Here is a 13276-nt window from a genome sequence, read left to right as displayed (position 1 = left end):
TCTTGGTGAGATTGCAGACTTCAATTTTAGATACTGCAGAAAGTAACTAATGACATTTGGAAAAAAGCTTTAAAAATTCCAAACAGTTAAGTAAGCAGAATTAGGGATGTGAAAAATGAATGGAGCTTGTTGTCAAAACAATTTTTATGACTAAGGGTTTCAGCAGTTGTTGGAAAGTTACAGTGTTGGTGCTTATACAATATATATACAAAAAAGCATAGTACAGGCTTGCTTTTAAAAATATATGTAAATTAAAGCAGCTTCCCCTGTCATCGGTGGGTCTATGTGGCACAGACTGAAAAGATTGTCGTACAAGCTGTGATTGATTCCAGACTTGGCCATCATCAATACATTAGATTTTTAGGGAAAGTTAGAGGAAAAGTAGATTTTAGACAAAGGAAAATATCAAAAGGACCAGAGATAGAGAGAAGGGTCTGAGTTAAAATTCTTCAGGCAGTAACAGACAGCAGCAGAGGAGGAGAATGATTCAGAAAGAAATTCAGAGCAAAAGAGCTGAAGAAGAGGAAGGGTTGTGGGGCTGCAGAGAAAAGTATTTTAAGTAGATAAGGACTGTTGCCTTAGACAGAGAACTGCTTCTTTTGGATATTAAATTGCATTTTTTCTCTTCCATTAGGCTTCCTCATTATGGTATCTCTGATCAATGTGGGAAATAGCAAACGGAAGAGCTGGATGGAGATGAAAAATGCTATTTGAGATATGATTTTGTTTGTTGGTTGGCTTTAAAGGGTTTTTTAGATACCTGTAACATTGTTTGGCTCATGGAAATTGTCACTGAAAGACTCAGCAGTTCTATGGGAATAGAAATTAATCTCATCAGTAACCTGTCAACTCAAGCATAACCAATATAGGAATTAATTAGAGGTCTTTCATGTAATTGAAATCCATTACTACTACTTAATACATCACAGCACACACAACTAACTGGATCTTTCTTTGTCTAATAAGGAAAAGGGTTGTTATTAATCATTTATATGACACTGTAAATATAGGTGACACTTGACAAACTATGGACTAGATTCTGGTTTAGTTGCCAGTGGTGCGCTCAGAGGAGGAATGGAGCAGGAACCACCAAGTGGAGGTTCTGGGGGCTATTCTGTCTTCCTGAAGAAGAGCTTTGTATAGCTCAAAAGCTTGTCTCTTTCACCACAGAAGTTGTTCCAATAAAAGGTATTACCTCACCCACCTTGAAGCAGCTACAAGGCAGAATAACTCAGGAGTGCTGGGGCAGCACACTCAGCAATACTTCTCTTTCAATTATCTTTGAGGATAGTAGCATATCTCCACACAGTGCCTTCTGCTGGACACCAGCAAGTGGTCAGGGTACCCAATTACCATGCCCCATGTTGGCTAAGCAGTGGTATTGTGGATATTAGACTGACCCACAGCCTAGTGCATCAAGAAACTCTAGGTGTGAAGTCAGGCTGACACTTGCCAAGGTGTGTCTAGTCTCCCATCCAGTTTATTTGGGCCAATGCAGCCTGAATTTAGACTACAGAGCAAGATATGTTCCCCACCCCACAAACCATAGAATTCTATAGCAGGGATATGATATTCTATGGCACTTTTTATTAAGAGTTTGCCCATGTAAAAACTGAATAAGGACTAAGATTTGTCCCTAGATGAACTTCCAGTTATGAATACAGGATCTTGAACACATCTGAGAGGAAGATGCCCCTTGTGTTCTAAAGACGCAACAAGGAGAGCATGACAGCATAAGCATGTGAGAGGAGAGAGAGAGTCAAGCTGCACTGATTGCCTGTAGATCATATGGTAATGTGGAGATTGATGGAACTCCCCCAAGTGGGGAGTTTAGTTACTATCCATTAGCATTTGATTTGTATTTTTCTAAATAAATGCAGTACTTTTACAAAGGATCCAAACTAATTAGCATACACTGAACATTTGAAAACCAGATGTTATTTACAAAAGATGATAGGAACTTATGAATAATAGTTTTGAACGGAACAATAGTAAGAATCAACAATCTGTGTTGGAGTGGGTGGGGGTCTTTTGGGGGAAGATAGGTTTTTTCTCTACTAAATTTAGAAGGGAACGCTAGATTTTTCCCCCCTAATGCTGTCAAAAGTGAAGTACCTTATAAAAAGGCAGAGATTTAAAGTAATGTACAAATAAATAGCTGTTGTCGCTAGAAGGAAAGAGAAGCATAATGAAAACAAGAAGAAAAAATCCTAGCCTCAGTGAGTGGTTTGATTTATTCTAGATATGGATTTGAATCTCAGCTGGGATAAATTCATCTTTCAGTCACACCCAGGCAGCCCACAGAAGTCAAAGGGCAGAATTTAGCCCCACGTGTTTAGTTTCATGTAGGTGTTTCTGTGACATTTTAATACAGTATTTAAGATCAGGGCAGTAAATACTTTATCTGACAGTACTGGGGAAAAAATAACAAACTGGGTGCACTATGACCTTCATCCACGACTTTATAGTCATTGGCTGTATTAGTTTGCAGTTGTTGTGCTTGGCTGATACTATGTTTTATTTGAATTTGATTTAAAAAAAAGGAAGATGTAACGAGTCTGTGAATTCTGATCTCTGTCATGTGACAAGTGTTAACCCTGATTCTGGCCCCTGACACATGACTGGGCCAAGACTTATAGGACAGTTTTAGCTCTCCTCTGTTATATCTTTATTGCAGACTATGGCTCCAGTCCTACAAGCTGATCCATGCAAGCAACCCCTTGTACCCACACACAGCCCCACTGACTTCAAAGGAGAACCATATGAAAGGACACCTCTATGGATCTGCTTGTATAATTGAGGTGTGACAGACTGACAATATCCAGCAATATTCTGAATTAACTTCATTGAATTAAGTTATACTTCACTGAATTGTTGAATATATTTTGATTTCATCGTATTAAAAATATTAATGTTTATGGACTCCTGTGAGATTGTATGGCACTTCTTTAGTAGGAAAACAAGATTAATGCAATCTCTGGAAGTATTATGTACTTCAAAGGGTTTTGGAATAATATGTGTGAAGTGGATTTCTTAGGAAGTACCTAGAGGTGAGAGGAATGCAAATTCTCCCCTCTGAAGTCAACCTTATGAAGCTACATCCTGGGAAGAGACACCCATTGTGTACTAATTACCTGCTTCTGGAAACTTGAGATCAAAGCCCTGAAAGGAACCTGTGGAACGCATGTCATAAAGGCCAAAAGTATAAGTGGGTTTAAAAAAAAGAATTAGATCAATTCATGGAGGATAGGTCTATCCACGGCTAATAGCCAAGACACTCAGGGATGCAACTCCATATCCTGGGTGTCTCTAAACCTTCAACGGGCAAAAGCTGGGACTGAACGACGGGATGGATCACTCTATAATTGCCCTGTTCGTTCCCTCTGAAGCATCTGCCACTGGACAGAGATAGGATACTGAGCCATATGGACCATTGGTCTTTACCAGTATGACCATTTTTATGTTCTTATGTTCTAAAGACCCCTGAGCTGTATAAAGTCTAGACTTAAGCATGTTATGAATATGCTTGTTCTGAACTGAAGCCGTGATGAACTTCTGACCACAAAGGAAACCATGTGGGTGGTGTGTTGAAGGACTGCTCCTGCCAGAGCCCATGGTAGGGTTGGGGTGATATCTGATAAGTTTATTACCATGTGTGTAGGTTCTCTTATGGTTTCTCAATATATTTTCTCTGTAGTGCTTTTATTTTAAGACTAAAATAGGCTTGCAGAAGAAGTCCTGTGAGGGTAACTTATTACTATAGCAATTACACCTGTTAACTGTCTGTAAAGAGAAAGCAAGCAGGTGTGCTTCGACAACCTGCATCTGCTGGGAATAACACAGTGAAGGCAGGAAACTCTGCATCCTGAAAATACCCTGTTCAAAAGGGAGTGGGACACAGGCCTACTCCCAAGAAAGGCAATGGCTGAGGAGCTGGAATCCTGAGAGTGGGCATCTGTGACATTCCCCAAGGTACAATCTGGACTGTTCAACAGTGGTGTCTCCTTAACTCTCTAGCCTGGGGTGCCTTTTACACTGTCAGAACAGCCACTCCTGGTCTGCTCCCACACAGCCTTCAGCATTCAAATTCAATTCCAGTCACTCATGAATTACATATAAGGTGACAAATTCCTAGTCCCAGACTTCCCCATAATCTGCATCTTGTCCTGTCCAGCACATTACTGAACATTGCAAGCTCATAGAAAGTCTGTCATTGCACCAAGGTGAAATGATATATGCACTAGCCTTGTTATCCCAAATGGAGTTTCCCCACACACTTTAATCCAAACTTACTGGTTAAGATAAAACAATAAGTTTATTAACTAAAGAAAGATAGATTTAAAGTGATTACAAGTGATGATGCATAAAAGTCAAGACTGGTTACAAAAGAAATAAAAAGTATTAGCTTGCATATTACTAACTTAACAAGCTAAGTGAGCATAAAAGCAAAGATTTATCTCCCCATTTGTTGTAGTAAATGTCACATGGTGGGTCTCCTTCTAGCCTTGGACCATCCCCCTTAATTCAGTTCTTTGAGTCGCTGATGTCATTAGCAAAGAGATGGGAGGAGGAAAGGTGAAATTAAGTGTTTTCCTCCCCCTTTATAACTCAATTTCTTGCACTAGAAACATCCTTGATGAGACACAATGCCAAGCAGTCCTTTATGAACGTGAGCTTTGAATCGTCCCTGTGATGAAATGTAAATTTCTTGTTTATACCTTCCCATTGCTGAAGAATGGCTGCTTAAGCCAGAGACCATCTGTCATGAACAGATAGTTAAGGGTCAATGTCTCTTTACCTGTAAAGGGTTAACAAGCTCAGTGAACCTGGCTAACACCTGACCAAAGGACCAATCGGAGGACAAGATATTTTCAAATCTGGTGGAGGGAAGTCTTCGTTTGTGTTTTTGGGTTGTTGTTTGTTCTATCTTGGGATTAAGAGGAGCCAGACGTGCAATCAGTTTCTCCAATCTTTCTGAAACAGTCTCTCATGTTCAACATAGTAAGTAATAGCTAGAAGGCGGAATAGTCTTTTTGTTTGTTTTCTTTATTGCAATGTGTATTTTGCTGGAACGATATTTTACCTCTGTTTGCTGTAACTTATACTTAGGCTAGGTGGGAGGGAGTCCCTCTGGTCTATGTAAAGCTGAGACCCTGTAAACATTTTCCATCTTGATTTTACAGAGATAATTTTTACTTTTTCTTGTCTTGAACACCTGCTTGGGGGGTTAGTTCTGCAATCATCCATACCTCTCATGGCTCGTGTAATATTGGACATCAGTACAATCACGGGCTGTGACAATGACATAATCAAGAAGATGTCAGTCTTCTGAACATGAGTGTTTCCAAATGGCCTTATATTTGTCCCTCTATCTAACGATGGTATTTGTGATAAGAAAATCATGCCCCACACATTTGCTGAGGAGAAGGATGCCGTTAGAGTTAACATTACCCACCCCTTCTTTCCGCATGGTGCCATTGTTTAGTCAGATCAGTCATGAACATGTGGCTTGCACCACAACACTGTAAATAACCAAAAGGAATGCAGAGGAAATTTAACATCAAGACACTTCAAAATCACACTAGTCACAAAACTCTTCAGCAATGCCTCATTGAGAGGCCTCTGACCTACCTGACATCAATGACATCCAAACACGTTGGGAGGAATTCAAGACCGTTATTACAAGTAAGGCTAAGGTTTTTTCATGGAGGTAGTGAAAGTCACAGAATCCCTGATTCCAGCAACCTCCATGACTTCAGCTCGTTGCAGCAGGGCCCCCTGGAGCTCCCAGATGCCATGGGTGGTGTGGGTACCCCGGACCTCCCAGCCAGTGGTGGTGATGGAGCCTTCCACAGTTCCCAGTCCCCATGGACGGCAAGGGGACCCTGGATCTCCAAGCACCCCATAGGTAGTGGGAGCCTCATAACTTTGAGCTGGCCCCTGCAGTGGCCTGGCCACTGCACTTGAAGTGGGGACCCCACAGCTGAGCTCCCCATTTTGTCATGAATATTTTTAGTAAAAGTCACGGATAGGTCTCCTGTCCATGACTTTTACTAAAAATATCCATGATGAAATCTTAGCCTTGTTCATATCATAAACCTAGTCCCAGATTTGGACCTTAGCATCCAAAATATGGGGGTTAGCATGAAAACCTCCAAGCTTAGTTACCAGCTTGGTCCTGGTAAAGCTGCCACCACCCAAAAATTAGAGTGTTTTGGGGCACTCTGGTCCCCCCCAAAACCTTCCCTGGGGACCCCAAGACCCAAATCCCTTGAGTCTCACAACAAAGGGAAATAAACCTTTTCCCTTCCCCCCCAGGTGTTCCTGGAGAGAGACACAGAAGCAAGCTCCGTGAATCTAAACAGAGGGACTCCACCCTCTTTATTTCCAGTCCTGGAAACACAAGCACTTCCCTCTTCACCCAGAGGGAATGCAAAGTCAGGCTAGTAATCTACACACACAGATTTCCCCCTGACTTCTTCCTCCCACCAATTTCCCTGGTGAGCTGCAGACTCAATTCCCTGGAGTTCCCCACTAAAGAAAAACTCCAACAGGTCTTAAAAGAAAGCTTTATATAAAAAGAAAGAAAAAATACATAAAAATGGTCTCTCTGTATTAAGGTGACAAATACAGGGTCAATTGCTTATAAGAATATTGAATAAACAGCCTTATTCAAAAAGAATACAATTCAAAGCACTCCAGCAACTATAGACATGTAAATACAAAAGAAAAAAACAATAACCCCTATTGTTTTTATGATCTCTGTACTCACAACTTGGAAACAGAAGATTGGAAAGCAGAAATAGAAATCCCCTCATAGCCGAGAGAGTCAGGCAGAAGACCAAAGAACAAAGGACTCCCACACAAAGTTCCCTCCACCCAGATTTGAAAAAGTCTTGTTTCCTGATTGGTCCTCTGGTCAGGTGGTTCAGATTACTTCTTTCCAGGTGAAAGAGACGTTAACCCTTAGCTATCTATTTATGACAGTTCACAAGGCATGTGCTGAATTATTTGAATTTTACATTCACCACCATCAGGATTGGTTTGATGAGAACAACAAGGAAATCCTAGCACTTATTCATCAGAAGAGAAGCACATTTTGCAGTTGGCAAAATGAACCATCAAATCAGCAAAAATGAGAGTCTTCTCATTGACTTAAAGCTGTAGTTCAAAGAAAGCTGCGTAACATCAAGAATCAGTGGTGGCACTTGCTGACTCCCCATTTCTGAGGCAGTTTGGTGAGCCATCACTCAGACTAGAAACAATAAGGTACTAGGCCCATATGGCATCCCTGTGGAGGTTTTCAAAGCTGAGGGAATAGTACTCGTGCAAAAACTTCATCAACTTCTTGTTAGAATTTTGGTTAATAAGGAAATTCCATCCAACTTAGAATGCCAATATTGTGACCATTTTTAAGAAAGGGGATACATTCAATGTGTGGAAATTACCAAGGTATTGCCCTCCTCTCCATTGCTGCGAAGATCCTTGCTCACATCCATCATGAAGCATTATGGAAGATGCTGTGTAGGGTCGATTGTCCATTCAAGTTCATTCATGTTCTCAGGCTAATTCGTGATGGGATGACCACCACCATCCTCTGTAATGGGTTGGAGCCAGAACCCTTCACCATCCACACTGGTGTTAAGCAGGGCTGTGTTATTGCCCCAACCCTTTTTTCCATCTATCTTGCCATATTCGTGATTCTTAATCATGACCACCTTTCTTCTGGAATTGGGATTGAGTATCACATGAACAGCCAGTTCTTCAATCTTCAGCATCTTCATTCTAAAATTGAAGTTACCAGGACTGATATTACCAACTTTCATTATGCTGACAACTGTGCTATCGCCACTCATAGTGAGGCTGACCTGCAATCTACCCTAGACCTCTTCTCAGGTGCCTGTCATAGCCTGGGACTTTCTCTCAATGTTGGGAAGACTAAGGTGCTCCACCAGCCTGCCCCAGCACAAGTTGCCCCTTCCCACAAATTGTCATCAGTGGTGAACTCTTGGAAAATGCTGAGCATTTCCATTACCTTGGTAGCCAACTCTCCCAGACAGCCAATATTGATGTGAAGATCAAACACAGGATCCATTGTGCCAGTGTATCCTTCAGAAAGCTGCTGCATCATGTCTTTGTTGACAGAGATCTATGTAGGGGAACTAAGATCATGGTCTGCAATGCAGTAGTCATCCCCACTCTTCTTTATTGGGTGCAAGATGTGGGTGACATACCAAAGCCATTTTAAGCATCTGGAGTGGTACCACCAGCACAGCCTTAGGAAGAATCTCCATATCAGATGGGAAAACTGTTGCACTGATGCCAGCATTCTCTCTGCAGCAAAGATCACTAATGTTGAGGCAAAGATTATAAAACATCAACTTCCCTGGGCTGGTCAATGTGTGCAGATGGCTGATACTTGTTTTCCTAAGTAAGTCCTCTTTTCTCAACTTAGTAATGGTAGAAGGACTTTCAGGGGACAGAGGAAATGCTACCAGGACACTCTGAAAGTATATCTTAAGAAGGGAGGCACTGCTGACCCCACAAACTGGGAAGAGCTGACTGGCAATAGAGTGCAATGGCATCACATCATACATCAAGCCTCAGCCTGTTTTGAAGAGAATCACCTTGCTCAAGAGGCTGAGAAACAGCACAGGAGGAAGGAAAGTGTACAGCATCCTGGCCAGCAGTTGTGCTCTTTCCAAGCAACCCTCTGTCACATATGTGGAAAGACCTCTAAAGCATGAATTCTACTCCTCAGCCATCTTAAGTCTCATCAATGACTTTCCCCCGGCAAACATCATCCTTGTATCAACGGATAGTCGACAGCGAGGGGCTAGTATGTCTTTGTCTCTGAAAAACTGGCTCAAGCCTGCTTGTCTTAACCTTGGAGCATGTTATAACAATGATACATACTAGAAACTTATAACTTTACATATAATACTGATACACACATTTTACCAGGATAATAATACTCAGCAGCTTATGACTTTTCAAATGATCCTCACAAGACATGCTTTGTACAAAATTGATCATAGTCTTGTAAAAGTGGTGACCATAATAGGATCGACTGTCACAGTATCCTTGCTGGACAAACAAGGCAGAATACAGATGGTATGAAACTGTGACATGAGGCCTCTGTCCAGCTCCCAGTGGACAAGTGTCCTCTTTCCACAGGGCATAAGAAAAACTACCATAATTAATATTGATTGAAACAGGAGCAGGATGGGACCTTTAATTTACAATCCAAACTGACTGGAATTAATGGGAGCAACAGAAACTTACATATGTAATGAAGGTCACAAGCCAATCAGTATTGCTCCTCTATAATTAAGATCCTGATCTCCATTTGTTAGGGAAGTCTTGCCTTACACCTGGCTGCAGCATGCACTAGTAAGCTTGGTCAAAAAGCCTAATTTGTTTAATACCATTATTGGAAATCGTAGCCGGGAAGTTTTGATTCATGTCTCTAGAGCTTAGTTTGTAATTAGCAATACTTAGATAATGTGCCACAAATCCTTCTGATAAATCCACAGGGCCAGGTTTTGTTGAAAGCAGTGAATTGATAGAAGGCTGTTTCCCTCTGCACAAGTGCTTTTAAAGGTGAGCGTGCTGTAAAAGTGCCGTTAATGTGACAAAATTGTTTACTCGCTCATTAAGGAGCTGTGTGCAAAGTATTACAAGGAATAATCTACAAATGAATGTAGTGACACATTGCTTGGTGTGTGACTTTAGTGCCTGTGAAAAGTGCTGGCATACAGCCTGAAATTGTCTGTATCACAGGCAGAAGCTCTGCAAGCTTCCCCATGCTTACCTGCCAAACAGTCTCTAAATTAACCTTCAGAAATCACCTCTAGGTTGGGCGGGGGAGGAGTAGTTCAGTCTCCAGAACTTTTTCATCCTTGACCTCTATACTGCTGCTGCCAGCAAGAATGCCAATTAGTCCCCACTGGAATAGTGTTTATTGTGGCAGTGGCCCATATTCAATTGTCTGGTTCCTTTTATTAACTCAGGAGAATCATGTATGCAAAGGTTGTAAACTCAGTATGGTAGAATGTATTATTTTAAAATTCATATTCATTCAAAACTGAGCATTTTAGGTTTATTTCCCAAATTTTGAAACAGCTTTTGAACCAGGATAGCCTGGCTTTTCTAAGATCCCATGTCCATGTACCATGCATCTCTCACTCAGCACCTCTGAAAAATCAGGTCATCTTTGTCTAAGAAGTTGAAAGAAAACTTTGACATTGATGTTTGACATTTTAGGGGGAAGGATTTGTGTTCATCTTATGCTTGACTCCGCTCCTGGTCAGTCCTCTTTCATTTAAAAGAAGGATGTATTGTAAGTTTAACCTTGGCTTTGGGTGGTGTCTCCATCTTCCCAAAATCTTGCTTAAATATTGTAAAATATTGCATATAGCTTTGCTTTGAGCGCATATATTGACAGAATCTGTTGCTACCATTGTTGTTTTAAAAGAAAATGAAACATCTTGCCCTTGTAACTCGTTCGGCACTTCACAAGAAAACATAGGAATTGCCATCTGATACAAAGTAATGGTCCATTCCTTTGGTACCCAAATCTCATAGTCAGTGCAGGGTATGTCAGAGGAAAGAATGCCCTAACTGTAAACTATTATACCATGGGATAACATTTTTCCTTAGTGCCACATGTGATCTGTGATGCTAGTAGTAATACTTTTCATCCGTGGCTCTGCCAGAATAGCCATGATCCTGAAAAACTGAGAGAACAGTTGAGTCCAGTTCTATGAGGGAATCTCCTCAGGCCATATGAGGTGGAGTAACAATCGTGCTTAGTTCCCATGTGGGTGGTTAGGGTTCCACTTTCATCACTTTGGGAGCTGAGAGAGAGATACTCTAGTAGAGGTTTTGTCAAGAGTCATTTGTTCCCCAGAGTCATTTTCCTTTGTGGGGGGTTTGTCTCAAGGCATCCCTCGGAGGCTTTTTCCCCCTAGCAGAGTGACACACTTATGGTATTTTGGGTAAGTCTTCAAGGAACATTCTGTTTCCATTTCAGTTGACTTTTTGCATGAAACTTACACTTGAGCACAGAAGAGTCGGGACCTTAAGACGCCTCCTTTCCCCTGTGCTACAACTATGACAGATGAGTTGGTCTGATCATCTAAGATGTCTTGGTCTGTTCATCTTGGGCAATGGTCTTTGTGGACAGCATTAACATCCAGTCTCGATGTTTGACCTTTTGAAATCAATCCTACCTTTAATTACACATTGTCATTGGAAACATGCCACTCCTTGAGACTGAAAAGCCTTCCTTATCACTGATCCCAACATAACCCACAAAAGGCCTAGATATGTTTCAAGGTGTTCCACCTTAAAGGTGGTGAGGAAAAGTATCTCATTCACTAGAAAACAGACTCATTCCAGTCTGGTATCTAATCCCAAAAGAAAGCCACAAACATGAGATTCAAATTAAAAATCTCATCTCCACTTTAATTCAAAGTTACCCACTTCTGAACCCCCCGTAACAGAAACACATTTGCAGAGGGAAGTTAGGTGGATCTGGGGCATGTATCTTTTCTGAACCCCAAGTGTTCTTTTGCCCAGGCCCTTCTGTACTACTGTAGTATCCTGTAGTCCAGAGTGTAAAAAACTGGTAAAAGGGAGAAAGATTTTCCCTTAAATACCCTGTGCAGCTGATGGATTAATTGGAGACATCCTGCTCCTTTCTCCACTCAGTCCTGGATGTGAAACCAGTATGCTCACACTGTGTTGGGCTGGAAGGACAGAATGCCACACAGAGGTCAGTGGCATAGCTAGGAGAGGAAAACTGTGTGGGCCCCGGCTTTTGGGTGGGTGGGCAATGACGGGGGGGATGAGGAAAGGCAGCCATTCCACCCTGGTGCCAGAGGTGGATGACAGTTATATGGGGCCCTGGTCCAGGACAAGTTGGGCCCCTCCCCACCCCTTCCATCTGTAGTCCCACCCCTCCCTCTGCCATTCCTGCTGGGGAACAGGAATGGGGCCTGGGGGTGCCTATTTTACTGGGCCCCCCAATTGACCAGGGCCCCTGGGCATGGCCTCACTATCCAGGTGGCTAATCCACCATTGGCCCCAGCCTGTGGCTTTGGGGGGCTCCAGCCCCCGATTGGGTGAGCCTAGATGCTAAGTGGGTGGGCTGCGGCCCACCTGTGGTTATGCCCCAACGCAAAGGGAATATTACTCTCTTGTCCCCATCTATTAATCTCCTTTGCACCAAGCTGACATAATCATAGTTGCCTAGGGAAAGGATTTGCCCCCAAGTTTGCAGCAGAGACATTTAAGTCATTATCATTTTTAACATTAAGACTGAAGGATACAAAGCTCCAATGAGCAAGTTATCAGCAAGGCAAAAACCAATTTGGCAAGTATCACTTGGAATTAGTGGGATCTCTGTGACATACTTAAATGGGACAAGCGCAGAATATTTTAAGCCACTAATATCTAACAGAAAAGCACATTACCTCTAAATACTCATTTTGTAATGATTCCAATCTAATACCGTGACAGCATAATGACAGCAAAAGTGATTAACTTTTCACTGTTTAGCAAATAAACACATTGTCCTCTGACTCAAATTAAGGGAATAATGTTGCTGGAGGTGGGTGAATGGATGGATTTGATGGATTTCTTGAATTTTAGGTGGCTTGAAAAATACATATATTATATACTCGAGAAATCAAATGAAGATTTTATTTTATTTTTTAAATAAGGACCTGATTCTCCACTGCCTTGGGCCTTGTGCAGTCATTAGAGTTTAGGCAAAGTAAGTGGACAATGCTCTCATTCTGATTTGTATTTTTACATCCTCTTAGCACTCATGTAAATCAGGCCCTTCAACAGAAGGATTATTTTTCAATGATTCTCGAGTGCCATTTCTTTACTTTAGTTTATATGGGAGAAGAAAGTGGAAGGTTCTCTCTTGTTCCCTTGGAGACTAGGCGGCAATTACCCAAAATAGACATTGTTCCTTGAACATGGATGTCCCATCAAAGCACAGAGACTGCAAATGAGTGAGTGCTAAAAGGGTGTAGGGGAAAATATTGCAAACATCCTACACCACATTTCTGGCTACTTCCAGCTATTTTACACCAATACAACTAAATGTAATTAGGATATTGCAGAAATAGAAATGCTCCAAAGAAATTAAACAAGAAATGATTAGTTACTATATGGGCCAGGAGCAGAAGCATAAATATACAAATACTTTTAACATTGTTTTGTTTCTGGTTAGACTAAACCATGAAATCTGTATAGGTAA

Source organism: Gopherus evgoodei, chromosome 2 (genome assembly GCF_007399415.2).
Source record: "Gopherus evgoodei ecotype Sinaloan lineage chromosome 2, rGopEvg1_v1.p, whole genome shotgun sequence".
Classification (NCBI taxonomy): Eukaryota; Metazoa; Chordata; order Testudines; family Testudinidae; genus Gopherus; species Gopherus evgoodei.
This window is presented reverse-complemented; position numbering follows the sequence as displayed.